Genomic DNA, 12,355 nt, shown 5'->3' on the forward strand with positions numbered 1-12,355 from the left:
GGAGGTTGAGGCCTTTTACCCCTGATGTCCTGCGGCCCACACACTCTACCATGGACAGTGCTCAACTAGGTCAAACCCCCCCTTCTGCACCTGACTCTCAGTTGGGTAGTGGAGCTCAATGTCAATGCTCATTCAGGGAAGCTCAGATACAGATCAGTGAACAGGACTAATTAACTTAATGTGACAGCTGTGAGACAGTAAAACAATGTTGAGTCAAATGCTTTTTTGGGGGGATTACAAGTAGTATTTTAATTCCAACTTTACACATGCAAAGACAAACAACATTTAAAAAGCAACAACACAATTTCCTTGAGGTCGGGGGTCTAGTAGTTTTCAAGCAAGCCTCTGTCCTCCAACCACTAGTGCAACAGGTTTGCTGTTATTTCCCATTCACTCATGGCTGCATTAAGGGAATGTTAACTAAAAGGCCCTGCTCAAGAGTTCCTCCCTTGGACTCTGCAAGTAAATTCAGTTTTTTTTAATGTCACAGATTAGCAGCACTAATAGTGATATGTCTCCTGGACACTCAAAGGTCCAGTTCTCGGCATACCTGCTCTGGAGCCCGAGTACCTTGCAGCAGTGCAGCGTGGTCATGTTCTGAATCAGCTGAGCTTGGCTACTTGTGGTCAAATGTGGCAGCACCTGGCAAGCGCTGGATCTCTTCTCTAAGCCACACTACCTGCATAATCCAGATAGGCAAGGTGCTCCAGCTCCGGTCTTTCCTTTCCTCAGCATAGGGTGCAGGTTGGCTTCCTTGCTCTGATAGCGCATCCAGTCCTTATAAATTACTTATACTTGGACACGCCGGAGATCGGTGGACCTCTTGACCGGGATGAGCTCTCCTCATCCAAAGAATTGTCGGATCCCTCAAATCAATAATCAATAACCATTTATAATCAATAACCAATACTCAATTAGTAATCAATCAACAAATTAGTTAAACAGAAAATCAATAATTGAACACACCATGACCTTTCAGTCATGAATAACCACACCTGTTTAGTAAAGGTTAATGAGTTTATTTCCCTATATTAACAAAGCTAGCACAATATAAATAAGTCTCAAAATCAAATGGTATACATATACGAACATTACTAGCTGTCCATAACGACGGAAGAAACGCAATCTACGCAAGATTTGGATTATAATGCACTCGGTTATAGCGATGCAAATCACTAATATGAGTAACTGAATTTGACTAATTTCATACATTGGTCAGCATAACAAGATTTCAATTCAGCATGATGCATCAAGTGAATACCTCAACTAACCCCTGATTAGCATTGACATGTGGGGCTTCATGCAAAAGAATGTAATCAACATAAATTTTAGAAAAACTTCTAGCTTAGGCTCTGCCAAAATAAGCAGTTGGTACCTAAGAAGGAAAATACAATGAATAATACATTTATCCTTTCATAATTACCAAATACAATCAGCATTCAAGGTAAGTCTTCGTCCTTCAGGTACCGGTTCGATCAGCATGGGGCAAATTTCAAAGGGGCAAAGTTTAAGTCAAGTTTTCCTTGCAGCAGCAAGGAAAATGGGGCAAAAGTTATCATATGGGCAAAACAGGGTAAAGTTAAAGTTAAAGTCTCTAGGGTGAGAATTCTTTAAAGTCTCTCTCTGGGATAGAGAAAAAGCATCAGAGTGTCATCAAAATGGCGTCTTGAATCTGGCTTAAAAATGGCATCAAAGAAAATGGCTGACTTCTCTTTGTCGGGTGGGTTTAAGTAAGAAAACGTTCCAAATTCTTCAGGGTCTTCCATTGGAGGGTTCATAGGGTGGCTTACTTTTGACCAATGAATAGTGTCTTTCTCTTAGTACTCATTTATGCATAAGGTGTCCTTGGAGCTTTGGAACACAAGTAGCAACAAAGTTTGCCAATTATTTCTGTATCAGTGTCTTTATTGTCTGCACCTGCAGAAACTGACCTTGCTTCAAAGGGGATGAAACTTGCCTAGCACGGAACCTTGAGATAAGTGTATCAATCATTCTACTGGAAAAATACAGCTTTAAAAGCACAAAATATATGTTTGTTAATACAAGTGAAAACCACGCAGTTAAATTTGAGTCCAGGCGACTAGGCCAAAGCCTCTGCTAAATTTAAGTTTAAGCATACAACAGTTCTAACAAGAAAATCATAAGATACATCTGCAATTATGACGGATTACTACATTGTCGATTCTTCATGATTAATCAGGCTCGCTTATACTAAATGGCGAACTATTAAGTGTGCACATTTTCTACATACATTATATTTTTCTTTGCTAAAATTACGTTGCCTTATATGATTTTGTTACATGATATATGAATGCTTGTTAGCCTTTCATTTTCTGCTTCATCAATCCCTCCTCCGATGACTAATTATGTCATCACATTAAATCTTTCACCAAAAATTGTATTTCATTCAAATTCTGTTTCAGTAATTTGGCATTTCAGTCAATTTCCTCTTCCTTTTTGTTCCCTTTGATTTTTCCCTGTATATTTCCACTATTTTATTTTATTCTGTTCTTTCTCTTCTCTTCTCCTCTTGTTTCTTGATTTCAATATTTTAATAGCTTTCCATATTCCCCAAATACCTATTAAGCAAATTAATATTATTAATATTCCTTTTACTATTTTCAGTAATAATCCATTCCAAATGTTGCTTAGCCAGTTTCCCATGGAAGCAAATCCTTTTCCAACCTTTTCCCATACTCCTGGTTCTTTCAATTCTTTCAAATCTACACTCTCGTTAGTTACATTTGTAAGCATATTTCTAATCTGTCCACTGTTGTCTGGTATATAAGAACAACAGTGACATGCACTAAGCATTTTGCAAATGCCGCCATTCTTTGCTAAAAGAATGTCTAAAGCAAGCCGATTTTGAAGAGTCACAGCTCTTTCTGCAGCAAGTTCAGCATCAATCAGGATCATTGCTCCTGAGAATTTTGTCAACATGTTATCCACAATAGTAGACAACTTTCATATTTTTATTGAATTCAATATAACTCCCAATGAAGGAATCATTGCTCCAAATATATCTCCTACCACACCAGAAGCTGTCTCCCTTTTCTGAATATGATGTAATTCAGACAGCTTTGGAAATTTCTTTAAGTCGTCCAGTTGAAAAATCTTAGGAAATACTATTCCCAGATAACATCTCCCATACCATCCTTTTGGAAGACGATAATAGGCGTTGAGTCCACAAATATAGTATACTCCTGGAGTAGCTGGATCTAGGCCATTTAACATGAACGTCCATTTACTCTGGAACAAAAACACATGTTTACAATCACTCGTTCCTACAAAGATTGTGTCATAGTATGATTTAGGTCTATATATACAAAGTTTCCCTATATGTATTGCGTCTAAAGCTAGTTTCCCTTGTGTCTTTATTGCGGCAAAAGCATAGTTATCTACAGATGTCATTTTGTGTAATTCTTTTTCTAATTTTTCCTTTACCATTTTCCTTCTATCTTCAGTGTGATCTAAAAAGCTTTTCTGTACTGGTGAAAGCAAGCATGTAAGGTTTTCTTTATGAGCTTGAAACATGGAAAAGGGTGATAATGGTTCAAAGAAACCCATAACTATTTTTATAAAATAATCTCTTGCTACTTCACTCAAGTACTCTATTATGGAGACATATGGAAATATGACATCATGATTAGAATAGAAGTATTGAATATACTCCTGGCCATAAAATCTGGTTAGTAGCAGACTACATGTTATTCCAAACGTAAGAGGCATGCTATGATATGTCACTCCTTCTATTACTGAGGTAGGTATTTGTGTGCACACATAACAATCTTTCGCATCCATTGTCTCAACATACTCATTCAGCAAGTGATAGAAGACATTAGACGAAAGCTCTTTCTTGTAGTGTAAATATTTTTCATCTTGTTCGAGTTTTTTTAAAGGAGTTAGCTCAGTAGTAGTTTTAAGAGTAGAAGCATCATTTGCGTCTCTTTCATTCCCTCCATGCATTCCAAAAATTATTGCCATAATTATTAGTACGCATGCAGTTATTAGACCTATACACATATATTTACAATAATTCATTTTATGTCCTTTTGTAGTACTGCCTGGCATGATCTGTATAGAATCAAAAAGTTGAAGACACTTTATCAAATCAAATTTTCAGATATATATAAAGGATGAACGAGGTCAAAGTTTACACGTTTTTCTTTATCAGCTTAGTCTTTTATCGGTTTAGCAGCTTCGTCTCAAAATCGGTTTAAAAAAAAAAGTCAATCAGGTTATCAATGTCTTATTTGGTAATGTTCATGAAATTTCACTTTTCAAGTACCAAAGTGTCGTTCTGCTTCTTCGTTTTCAAGACTAAGAAATAGAAATTCGTCTGACCAATCGTTAGTGGCTGTGTATGCCCTTTCTGGACCAGAGTACCTTCTGCACGGTATTCTTTTCCTTTTCAATTTTGCATCTCCTTTTGATTCTCTTTCGCTTATGTCTTGTTCTTTGGCTGTGTCTTTTTCTTCGTTTAATGTTGTTATGAAGGATACTTCCTTTCTTTTCTTCTTCAAATTTGTCCCTTCAATTTTGTTTAATGTTTCTTTAGTCTTTGATTTCACTGGCAATATGCTTTGTCTCCGTTTCGCATTGTTTTCACCTGATGGACCTGCAACCGGTTCTGGAAGATTTGGAACAATTTCGCTTTGCTCTGTCTTGTCTCCTTCACCTGGGAGATCAGTCAGGTCTTCTCCTTCTTTTCCTGTATCGTCTGTTTCTGGGAAAGCCCTCCTCTTATTAGGCTCTCCTGCTTCTTCACTTGAGATAGGATCTTTGTCACCTCCTGAGGCTTCTTCTCCCTTTTCCTCAAAAGGAACGACCTAATCTTCCTCAGAGAATATTTCTTCTGTCCCAATTTCTTCTTGTTCGCTTTCAGGCTCTGTCCGTTCTGTCTCGGTGCCTGGTACTTCCTTGTCAGTTGTGGGCAATTTCAGTGCTTCAATTTCCTCTTCTGTGGGACATGTCACCCTTTTCGTGTGACTGGCGTGAATCCAGTTGGGAACCCCCCGCACACTTCACAGCGGTGGTAGTTGTCAGAATAACTTGAAAAGGTCCTTTCCAACGGGGTTCCAGGCACGACTTCCTCGCGTGCTTCTTTTTCACCACCCAGTCACCTGCTTTCAGGGCGTGTCCTGGACCTTGGATCAGTGGCAAGGTGGTTGCCTCCACCTGGTGAGAGAAAGAGCGGACCACATCAGCCAGACCTTTGCAGTAGTCCAATACCATATCATCTGTAATATTTACAAGAGCATTTGCAGGAACTGCTGGAAGTCTCATGGCTCTGCCCATGAGGATCTCATGCGGTGAGAGTCCAGTTTTTCTATCAGGTGTGTTTCTCATTGACATTAACACCAAAGGCAATGCGTCAGGCCATTTCAAATTTGTGGATGCGCATATTTTCGCCATTCTTGATTTCAGCATGCCATTCATTTGCTCCACTAGTCCTGATGCTTCAGGGCGATAACTACAATGTAATTTTTGTTCAATGTTCAATTCTGCACATAGTAATTTGATTACTTTGTTATTGAAGTGACTTCCCCTATCTGATTCTAAGGAGATCGGGAATCCGAAACGTGGTATTAGTTCTCTCAAGAGTAGTTTTGCAACTGTGAAACTGTCATTTCTGCGTGTAGGGTATGCTTCAATGCAGTGACTAAAAATACACACAATCACCAACACATATTTCAAGCCTGCATGCATAGGCATCTCAATGAAATCCATTTGCATCCTGCTAAATGGCCCACCTGCTCTTCCAATGTGGCTCAAATTTACTATGGTTCCCTTTCCTGCGTTCATTTGTTGGCAAATGACGCAACGATGGCAAACTGCTTCAGCAACTTGACGGACTTTGGGATTAAACCAATCAATTTTGAATAATCTAATCATGGCATCCCTTCCAAGGTGGGCTTGTCCATGATATAACCTGGCTAGTTGCGTCAAAAGACTGTCTGGCAAAACCAATCTCCCTTCACTTGAAACCCACAAATCGTCTGGTTTCTTTACGCATTGTAATTTACTCCATGAGAGCTTTTTATCCTTACTAACATTATTTTGTAGGAATTTAAATTTTTCTATTGTGTCTACAACTTATAAAGCAAAGGCTTCACTTGGTTCAAGTTCTGGCTCATTTATCAAATTCCATTCGTCTCTGAGCAATATACAGTTCAATGCGCAAAACCTTGCGACTTGATCCGCATATCCATTTCCCAACGAAACGAAGTCTTGTGATTTCGAGTGTGCACTGCATTTTACCACTGCTACTTCTCCTGGTAACTGGATAGCATGTAACAATTCTCTTATTCATTCACCATTTTTCACTGGTGATCCTGAAGAGGTCATGAAGCCTCTTTGTGACCACAATTGTCCAAAATCATGCGCTATTCCAAATCCGTACTGACTGTCAGTGTAAATGGTGACTTTCATTAATGCAGAAAGTTGGCAAGCTCGAGTAAGGGCTACTAGTTCCGCTACTTGTGCAGAGTAAACTCCCTGAAGCCAAGATGCTTCTAGAACACCAGTTATTGTGCATACAGCATATCCTGCTTTCAATATTCCTAGTGCATCTCTCAAACATGAACCATCAACAAAAATAATTTGATAATTTTCTTCCAATCGAGTATCTTTGATATCAGGTCTTGGTTTAGTGCAAAAGAAGACAGTCGTGCTCGATGTCTTCGTTGTTTTCAATTTCAACATTTTCACTGGGAAACAAGGTTGCTGGGTTCAACGTAGTGCACCTTTTCAGCTGCACATTTGGTGATCCCAAAATTATTGTCTCATACCTTGTAAGCCTAGCACCAGTCATGTGCTGTGTTCGGGAGCGTGTCAAAAGTATTTCGACTGAGTGAGGGACCATAACTGTTAAGGGATGTCCCATTACTATGACCTCACTCTGATTTAAGCTTATACCAACTGCTGCTACAGCACGCAAGCATCCTGGTAAGGCTGCTGCGACTTGATCCAAAGTAGCTGAAAAATATGCTACTGGTCTGTTTACGCCTCCATGGGCTTGAGTCAAGACAGACAAGGAACATGCATCACGTTCATGACAAAACAATGTCAACGGCTTTGTGTAATCAGGCATACCTAAAGCTGGAGCTCTGCACATGCATTCCTTTAATTCAACAAAGGCATCCATTTCATCTCTCTTCAACACTATTTCATCATGCGCATCCTTCTGGGTCAGTTTCAGTAAAGGTTTGGCTAGAGTTGAGAAGTTGGGAATCCATTGGCGACAGTAGCTCACCATTCCCAAAATCTTTCTCACCTCTTTTCTTGTTTTGGGTGGACTCATTTGAAGTACACTCGTTACTCTTTCTTTCATGATTCTTCTCGACCCTTTTTCTATTTGGTGACCCAAATATTTAACTTTCCTGTGGCAGTATTGCAATTTCGAAGGAGACACTTTGGGGGTGATTCTAACCCTGACAGGCGGCGGAGGCCGCCCGCCAGAGTTCCCCCCTCCAGAACACCGCTCCGCGGTCATAAGACCGCTGCGGTGATTCTGGGTTTTCCACTGGGCTGGCGGGCGACCGCCAAAAGGCTGCCCGCCAGCCCATTGGAAAACACCCTTCCCACGAGGACGCCGGCTCCGAATGGAGCCGGCAGAGTGGGAAGGTGCGACGGGTGCAGTTGCACCCGTCGCGAATTTCAGTGTCTGCTGAGCAGACACTGAAATTCTTTGTGGGGCCCTCTTACGGGGGCCCCTGCAGTGCCCATGCCCAGGGGCCCCACGACACCCCATACCACCATCCTGTTCCTGGCGGGAGAACCGCCAGGAAAAGGATGGAGGTATGGGGTGTCAGAATCCCCATGGAGGCGCAGCGAGCTGCGCCGCCATGGAGGATTCATTTGGGCAGCGGAAAACCGGCGGGAGACCGCCGGTTTTCCACTTCTGACCGCGGGCAAACCGGTCGATGACCGCCGGGGACAGAATGACCCCCTTTGTGTCCATTCCTTCCCAAATCGTTCAGCAGGGCAATCGTGTTAACTGTACAGTCATTTTCTGTTTTGGATGCAATCAATAAATCGTCAATATACTGTACTAAGGTTGATTCAAAAGGTAATTCCAATGATTCCAAATCTTTCTTTAGAATCTGATAGAAAATTGATGGTGACTCTGAAAACCCTTGACAAATTTGACACCAACTGTAGACTCTGTCCAGGAATTTAAAACAAAAGAGAAATTGGCTGTCCTCATGAAGAGGCACAGAAAAGAATGCTTGTGACAAATCAATGACTGAGAACCATTCTGCATCACAAGGAATTTGAAACATTATTACAGCTAGATTTGGTACTAAGGGACAACATTTGACTATTATGTCATTTATTTTTCTCAAATCTTGAACAATTCGGACCTTTCCACTTGGTTGTATTAGTCCCATGATTGGCGAATTACATGGACTACTTAGTACTTCTTTCAGTACTCCCTGTTTCACAAACTCGTCAATGAGTTGGGCGACTTTCATGAGAGTGTCTTGTGACATATGGTAATGCGGAGTCTGAGGAAAATTTTCATTAGGTTTTATAGTCACTTTCACTGGTTCTGCTCCTTTGACCAATCCTTCTTCTTTCCCTGTCATATCCCACACTTCCTTTCCAACTGTTTCTTGTAAATCAGCTGGAATATCTGCTTCAGTGAGCATAGGATAAAGAGTAATCAGGGGATACTCTTCATCGACAGTTTCCATTTCGTCTTCTTCTAAACTGTCCTCTTCTTCCTCATCACTGTTTGTCTGAATTTTAATTCCACTATTTGAGCACATAATCGAGCATCCTAATTTGCATAATAAATCTCTCCCTAACAGGGATATCGGACTTGAGTCACACACCAGAAATTTATGCAGCCCTTGAAAGTTACCAATTTTGACTTGCACTGGATCTGTAATTGGGTTTGTCAGATCCCTATTTGCTACTCCTACTACTTGAACTGTTCTCCCTGAAAGTGGCAAATTTGGTACTTCGATGATTCTAACTGTGGAGCGTGTAGCTCCTGTGTCAACCAAAAATGAAACGCTGTGACCCATAACTCTTCCTTCCACATACGGTCCCTTTTGATCAACTTCCAAAGATGCTGCAAGCATACAATTTCCCTCCTCATCTGAACTTTCACTCTCCCATACATTGTTTATTCCATTCTCACTGTGCAACGGGAATTGGTGTAGTGTGTCATTTTGATTAATTCCTTGACCTGTTACCTGTTGAGGAAGCATTACTTGCTGCTGATTCATTGGTGCTAAGGGTACTTGCATTTGCTGATTAGGTACCAAAGGAAACTGCTGCTGCATTGGCTGTAACTGTGCTATTTGCACATGGGGCATTTGCACCTGCTGTTGCTGTATGGGTTGTAGACCCTGCATCTGATTTACATTATTTTGGAAACTTGGGTTTGGACCTCTCAATTTTGGTCCTCTCACATTCTGAAAAATATTGACATCATTGTTTTGCTGACCTACACCATCCTGCACCAACATTGGGCACTCCCGTTTCCAATGTCCGATGATTCTGTACGTGTGACATGGCATCACCTTCTTCATTGCCTGTATACCATTAGAAACCACAATATTATTTAAATCAGGACTATTATTCACAAAACCTCCTCAGCCTCTGCCTCTCATCTGTGGCTGAAACATAGCTTTTCCCTGCTGTTGCTGCTGCGGCAACTGTTGTTGGAAACCTTGCAAACCTGACTGAGCTGCTCTAATCTGCATCACCATCACTTTCTCTTTCAACCTTTTCTGATTTGTCTCAGTCTCATAACTGCAGTATTTTGCATAATTCAACACTTCATCGATCGATTTTGACTGCCAACAAATCAAATGCATTTTAATTATTTGGCTGATTTCGGGTCTCAATCCGTCCACAAATCTGAATACAAAATGGAGCATGTCCTTTGCCTCAATCGTTTCCGTGCCACTGTAATTTTTTAATGCTTTCAACAATCTCTCATAGTATGCATGTATCGACTCCTTAACTTCTTGTGCTGTTCTGTCAATTCTCTGCCAATCTACATTTTTCGACGCAACCTTTGTTTTCAAATGCTCAATCACCTTATGGTATAAACTCATTACCGTGGGCGATGGTGCACCTGTGTCCCTGTCTCTTTCTGGTTCACCTGTTGGCCAACCTACAGCCCTTTTACAATCTTCCCACAAATCTGCCGGAACTATAATTTTGAATAAAGTATTCAGGTCTTCCCAAAGACATTTTGTGAGTTTCGCAAATCTGTCTGTCTGTTGATACCATTCGATCGGTTTCTCTCTCAACTTAGGGAAATCATCCGTAAAAGATTGAATGTCACACCTGTGCCATGGTACATGGACAAGTTTCCCCCCTGCTGTTTCTCTCATTGGTAACATGGTTACAGGTTCATCATTCTGTTGTACTTTCTCATTCCGATCTGGAGTACTTTCTTTCTTCTTATCCTTTTTCTAACCCCAGCTACTCTCCCACTTGTCTAAACATCTCCAAACCAGCGTGCTTTGCAGTATCTCTTTAAGGTGTGTTTTCATTCCTGCAGACCTCATGTGTTCAAAATCTTTTGTCTCAAAGTCTAACCTGTAACTTCTGCTCAAGTGTTTGGTTTTACTTATGTCTATTCTTCTCCTTTCCCGCTGGGTGTACTCTGTGGGGAGTTCAGGCTGTTCAACCATTGTGTTAACTGTTGTGCGTTTAGTCCCATTAATGTGGCATTTACATCTACTGCTACTGATGGTTTCTGTAATATTTCTGTTTTCGAAGTCAATGGTATTATCAGTGGTGGACTTGACCTTACCACTGTTGACGGAGCACAAATCGGAATTGGACTAAATTCCAACAAATACCCAGATCTATTTGACAGTATTCCCACTGGAGTCATTTCTTGAGTATTTTCTATGTATCTCCTTCCTGTCTCATTCTGCGTCATTACACCTTGATCGCATACATTTGGCTTTGCCTGTATATATAATGGTACTGGCGGACCTACAGTGATAGGCAAAGATATTGCGTCCGGATTCTGTCTGTTACCCAAAACCCGGTCCATGTTAATTCCCACATTATGGTTCATCATTGCTGGCATGTCTAACTGTGTTTCTGCACTTTGAATGTACTTCGGCATGTCTTGCATCTGCTTTTGAGACATCAAAATTTGTGTTGGTTCGGTTTAAATCAATGTCGGTCTTTGGTTATTCTGTCCTCCCTGCACCATTGAGTTAGAGGTCATTTCCAAATTATGCTCATCATGATAGCGTCTTTGGACCTGTGGCTGATAATCATTAACAGGTATTAGTTTAGTCATGTCAGGATATATTCTCTGGACTTGTGGTATTTCTGGTGTAAAAGGCATAACGGGACTACTTTGCCTCTGCAATATTCTCAAATTCGGGGTTACATTACCTTGTATTGGTTCTAGAGGGGCAGTACTAGTGCTTGGGCCATTTTCGTTTTCCACATATGGTGGTGGACGGTCATTTAGCAATTGCAGAATGAACTCCTCATCGTCTGATTCGTCTGACCTTTTCGAGTTTCTATTGTTTTCTCTATCTCCGGACTGACCCCTGTTTTTTTTATGGGTAGATTTCCTTCCTTCCATCTCTGCTTCGTCAGTAATTGCTGGAAACAATTTAATTCCATGCAATACGTCTGATCTCCAATCCTTTTGAGTACTATCCCATCTAGCATCCGCTAGTGTCTTTTCTACTTTTCTCACTCTTGTCTCAAATTTCTTTTGTAATTGCCTTCTAGCCATTTGTTCCCAAATTGCTAATGCTTTGAACTGTGCTGGTCTTGGAGGTATTTTCATGTCGTATAGCTCAAATCTCAAATTCTCCAAAACTCTTAAATTAAACGACCCATGGATAGGGAATGCTACACTTCCATGCTTTTCTGTTAATTTACACCATTGCTTTAACCAAAGACATGGTGCGACACCCTTTTCTTCAATTACGATGTAAGCTGGTGTACCCTCAGGCAGTGTTTCTTCTCCTACATTTGCTTTAATATATACATCTCCCCTCAAGGCACTCTTAAGTGCTTTGAAAAATTTCATCTTTCCGTCTTTTATTTTCTCAAAAAAATGTAATCAACAAGTGACCTTAATTCCTGGAATACTCTTCCCTTGCCTTTCCCCACCAATTGAGCTTCACGGACTGCATCCAATCCATGCGTGACCCTTCTCACCAAACAACCTATCCCAGCGCGGCTCCTAGTGACGTCACACTTACACACTGCGGATGACAAAGTCTTGCGGCTTGTCCTCCTTCATTCAACTTCACTCAAACTAATTTCTGCAATATATCGCGAGCACTAACCAAAAAGAAGAAAACAAATCTGTCGGTTTACTACAGGAAGGTAATACAATCGCTTC

The sequence above is a fragment of the Pleurodeles waltl genome, chromosome 6, assembly GCF_031143425.1.
Source record: "Pleurodeles waltl isolate 20211129_DDA chromosome 6, aPleWal1.hap1.20221129, whole genome shotgun sequence".
NCBI classification, from domain to species: domain Eukaryota; kingdom Metazoa; phylum Chordata; class Amphibia; order Caudata; family Salamandridae; genus Pleurodeles; species Pleurodeles waltl.